General features: G+C 38.1%; 1 pseudogene; it reads left to right on the forward strand.

The window, feature by feature from the left end:
- Window positions 1-2,369: 2,369 nt before the first annotated feature.
- Window positions 2,370-4,424, forward strand: LOC149537078 (9-cis-epoxycarotenoid dioxygenase NCED1, chloroplastic pseudogene; annotated as a pseudogene).
- Window positions 4,425-5,616: the final 1,192 nt, after the last annotated feature.

Consider the following 5,616-nt stretch of genomic DNA (forward strand, 5'->3'; position numbering starts at 1 on the left):
TTCCTTGTGCAAGTAGCTAATTTTTTGCTCACTATCCTGATGCATTTATTTGGTGGTGAAGTTTGCAATAGTGTAAGATCCAAAATAGTTTATATAAAAAAATAATTAAATCTTACGAAAAAATTGTATATTCTTCACTATTTTGTCAAGACTCTACAACAAAAGTTAGAAATTTTCAAAGTCTCAAGAGAAAGTTATAGTTCTATTGAGTTATTCCAACATAGGAGTCATAATCCATTCAAAAAGAGAATGTGGACAAAATTGTATAGGTAGTAGAAGAATGTCTGAAAGAAGTTATAATTATTGGTGTGCAAAAATTAGATAAAAGAATTTTTTTTATTTCAAGAGAATAATTTATGTTAAAAATATATAAATTGTAAGAATTCTTAGAAGAATCTTGAGAGATTTGTTATTTGACAAGAGTTGCATTAACTTTAGATGAATTGTTTTTCTACAAAAGAGTGAGAAGAGTTTAAATCTAGTTAAAGTGAGGTGTAGCTCATTTGAATGGTTGTAGTGGTTTCTTGGACACATATATATTTGTTTTTATTGTTGAGGACAAAAAAGAAGAAGGTAGCAACAAATTTTTTTTGAGGTAAAAACATTGTAGCCACTAATAAAATTAAAGAGGAGATCATAGACATCTAAAAAATTGCTTATGTTTGAGACTATGAGTTAAGAAGGTGAATCTATACCAATGGGGGTTTGATTGAAATTCTTAAAGGTGAAGAGCTTGAAGAGATTGTTCAAAAACAATTTATACATTGAGGTGGTGTATGGTAATGTTGTTATCCTCCAAATTGGAATTCATTGAAGTAGTTGACTTGAACTCATTGGGGGGTGATGTGTCTTAATAAAGTTATCAAATACAACTACAATGGTTGGGGTAAGAGAAGATTGTGAAGGATCTAGTGTGTTGCCATAAGCATTGCCAGGTCAATAAAAGGGAGAGGCATAACAATTCTCAAAGTTAAACGTCCAAAGTGATAAAATATATTATAAATTAGTAAATATTCATAAGAATAGTTTACGGTCATCTAAATTCATATAAAGCTCATGGTCATCTCAAACTACTTTTATGTAAATTTTGTAACCAGTTAAAAAACACTTGGGTCAACAATTGTTTTTTGATGAATAGTCATTTTCTATTAATAATTAATATACTAAGATAACAATTCACAAAAAAGGGTCAAAGGATACGAGATCACCCTACAAGAGTTCACATGGCCGAAGCTAGAATCATTTTTTGATCCCCTAAAGAACACTGCATATGATAGTGCATGGTAAATTGATATCATTTTAGTATTGTATTGGTCAAGCCACAAAATCTTAAAATGATTGTGTAGATGGGTTTTATATGCTCTAGCATTTATGGTAGAAACTAAAGAGGGCTGTTGGAAAGGCTTAATCTCCCCCGTTGTCCACGTTAACATACATCAAAACAAAACAATAGTTTGTTGAAAATGTTGGGTTAGTTTTCTAAAGTATTCAACTGTTTAAATTGTTTTTCACATTTCCCCTAATAAATCTATTGTACATATCTCTTATCTTCTATCCACGTAGTACATTTCCCCTAATAAATCCATTGTTCAAATCTCTTATCTTCTATCAACGCAGTACATTTCTGCTAAGTTATAGAGTTCTTCCAATTTTATAACTCCAAGTTTATGTGACCTGAAGTCCTCTATAAATTAGAGGCCATATAATATGTGTTCAGTAATCAATAAAATAAGTTGTTTCGTTCTGTAATGTTATAGTCTCTCTTTTGTTTCGATTATATGTGTCTTTTAGATATGTTAGATATGTATAATAGCAAAATATGGTTTTCCTACATCTTCCACTTATTCCAAGCGTCAAATCGTAACAGATTATTGCAAAATCTTTATAAAAATGTATTAGAAAAGAATGGACAAAGTAACGCGTCCCTTTGTTAATAGTCCTTCCGACCTGTGTTTGAGAAAAAATCCAAAATATCTGACATAAGAGATTACTAAAACTTTTTCAAATCCATCAATTTTAACATTCTAGAGCAGAATCCATTGAACTCAAATTAAATTGCACAGCAAACAGGAGAGTAGTGAATGGTATAAAGTCCAAACAGAAAATGTGCTAAAAAGACGCATTTTCAAAAAGCTAATGGGAAAGGTCAAGCCGCCAGTCTTTTCAATTTGAAGAACGCCAAGATGGTAATTCTCATCCCTAATACTTGAAGAGACAAACTGTGCTGCTTATGTACGTGTATCTAGGAAATGGAAACGTATTGATCTTTTCCGGCAACTTTTACAGAGGCCAAAACAATCCAGACAACTCATCGCAGAACGACACTCCATCATCTGATTCCTTGCCGTATGAAAATAGAAAGACATGACAGTTCAATCACATCAGTTTTTCAGGTTCACTCAAAATGCCAATCGGAACTCTCATCCCATAGAAACGGAGGTCTTCAAAAGACGATCTGCGCTACTTACCCAATTGGGAAATGGAATTCTGTTTGGCTTTTCCCCCAAGACTTACAGAAGCCAAAATAACCCTCACAATTCATCACAGTGCCGCACGGCATCATCGGTTGATTCCATGCTGTCTGAAAATAGAAAGAACTCCTCCCTCTTCGTGGCGATCGCTGTTCGTAGGCATTTGCAATGCTGTGGACGACTTCATCGACAAAACACTCGACGACCCGCACAGGCCGTCTTTCGACCCCAAGCGCGTTTTGGCCGGCAACTTCGCTCCAGTGGACGAGATTCCACCCACCGAATGCGAGGAAGTGGAAGGGCTTATCCCGCCCTGCTTCATGGGCGGAATTTACATCCGCAACGGGCCCAACCCCAACTTCCTTCCTTCAGCTGGTTACCACATCTTCGACGGCGACGGGATGATCCACGCCCTCTCCTTCCACAAACACGGCACAAGAATTACACTCTCCAGTCGTTACGTGCGCACCCACAAATATATGGAAGAAGAGGCGGCGGGAAGGCCTGTATACCCTAATATTATTTCTGGCATCCGTGGCCACGCTAGCATGGGCAGGGTCGCCTTGGTTGCCCTGCGAGTCGCATTTGGCTTGATCCACCCGGCTAAAGGTGCGGGACTGGCAAATACGAGCGTAGTGTTTTTACACAATAAGCTGCTGGCGCTGGGGGAATCAGGGCTGCCGCACGAGCTGCATATCACGCCCGACGGAGATATTCACACCAGTGGGTCTTTCGACTTTGGGGGTAAATTGATTGCGCGCATGACGGCGCACCCCAAGATCGATACCCTCACGCGGGGTGAGGTATTTGCCTTCCGCTATGCCATTCTTCCTCCATTTCTTCACTTCTTTAGGGTGACCGCGGACGGTGTAAAACAACCGGACGTGGCGATCCGGTTCATGGCGCGCAAAGCTTCCATCGTTCATGATTTCGCCATAACTGGCAAGTACGCCGTCCTCCCCGACGGTCAGCTCGTTTTGGACCCCGCCCATGTTTTTAAAGGAAGGAATGGAAGCGCCGTTTAGTTTGATCGCTCGAAAGTGAGCAGGATCGGAGTGATTCCCCGGTATGCCGCAGACGGGTCTGCCATGAGATGGTTTGAGGTTCCGGGTCTCAACTGTTTCCATACTCTGAATGCGTGGGACGAGGAGGAGGAGAACGAGATCGTGCTCATCGCAATCAATTGCTCTCCTGGAGAATCCGTTATTGAAAATTTAGATGCCGTTCAATTCACGGTAGAGAAAATTCGCATCAATCTTAACTCGGGCATAGTGGTGAGGAAACCAGCGTCAGCTAGATCTCTTGAGCTTGGGGTGATAAACCAGCGTTTCGTAGGGAGAAGGAACCGATACGGTTACATGTGTATGCCTGTCGCAGGTGCACGTCTTCGTCAAATGGGCAGAGCAGTTAAGGTTGATTTTGAAGCAGCGGATGGCGTGGTTGCGAGCACAACTTTTGGAGAAGGATGTTTCTGCGGCGAACCCTTCTTCGTGCCGTGTAGTACCGACCCACAATTGGCAGAGGACGCTGGGTATCTTGTGGTCTTAACGCACAACGAGAATACACAGATTTCCAGATTTGTGGTGCTGGACGCGCAGTCTCCCTCATTGGAAATGGTGGCGTCGGTGAAGCTCCCGCAGAGGGTTCCCTTCGGCTTCCATGGCCTCTTCGTCTCTCCCGCCGATTTGGCTGCCATTCGACGAGAATGACTATTCAGGTGGTTCTTGTCTTTTGCAATAGCTCTTGGGTGCATATGTTTAATTTTATTTTCTTTATAGGAGTCTGAGCGTAGGTCAAATATTCCCTCTTCTGCTCATTGAATGTCCCGATGATCTGAGCCTGGAGCGTAGACCAGAGGTTCCACTACTTATTGTACATCTTATGCTTTAAATTGTGGATTTTTATGTTTCTTTTATCAAAATTATAAATATTTTATGTAAGTTGTATTTAAAAGAGGTCGCAAATTCAAATATATACATTTAGTTTAGTTTGTAACATTATTAGGTGTTTCTCACAACATCTAAACAATAAATTGAAATCTATATTTTATTTAGGAGATACTTGTTTTTTCCCTATATTTTTCTTTATATAGCTGAAATTTTAGTTTGCTATTTAGTCAAATTTGTCTCTCATGAAGAATACAAGATAGTTCCATATATATATATAGACAAAAAATACATGGCTAATATCATTAACTATGAAAGAGCTTTTCTTTTCTTCCTCATTCATTAATTATCGTAAAGAAAAAAAAAATTGCACTAATAAAATTTAATTTTATAATTATATATTTTTGTCAATAATATTTGAAGTGATGTTACAAAAGATTATAAGATATTTGAAAAAACATTTAATAGGATAAAAATAGATGTGTGGATGAGGTATGATGTAAGATGCAAGAGAGGGAATATAGGACCTATCCTTAACCCAAATTCTCAAAAGGAAAGGAAAGATTGAAATGGATTAATCACAAAGAAGTGATCAATCCATCAATGAATCAAACAATGGAGAATATGAAGAAAGGAGGAAATCCTATAATCTACTATAACAAGTATGTACTTGAAATCTTGAATGAATAGATGACAAATTTACTAACCTCAAAATAGAGGAAGACTGGAAAATGCTAATTTATGATGTCTATGCATTGTTTCAGGGAATTTTGCAACCTGTTCCAGACTAGAAATGTCGAGATAGAGAAAACCTAGAAAACTTTTGTCCTTCTGAGGTCAAGTCAACTTTGACCTAGTTAGCAGGGAACAATCTTAGCCCAAGGCACAATCTTACCCCTCACTGAAGGTCATCTCTGACCTAAACAACTCCAACAAAAATTTTGTTCGCGGATCTTGGAAGTTCATTGAAAAGTGTATCCAAAATCTAAACTTTAATTCATTGTCTTGTACCTATATCTGCAAGAAAAATGGTTTTTTTGTTTGGATGGGGGGTTTTGCCTTGGTCAAACTCTAGTTTGGAATCAACTTTGAAATGTAATTTAAATTGCAATATGTATAAACAAAGTAAATGGAACTATTCACCTTACTTATGTTGAAATTCTTGTGGAAGATTTGAATCCTTGAATCCACAAGTATGGATGCTCCAAATGAATGTAGAATTGTGTGTAGGATGTCTCAAATCAATGGCATTAGATCCT

This window comes from Cupressus sempervirens, chromosome 10, assembly GCF_028749045.1.
Source record: "Cupressus sempervirens isolate cs-2001-9-10 chromosome 10, ASM2874904v1, whole genome shotgun sequence".
NCBI lineage: Eukaryota > Viridiplantae > Streptophyta > Pinopsida > Cupressales > Cupressaceae > Cupressus > Cupressus sempervirens.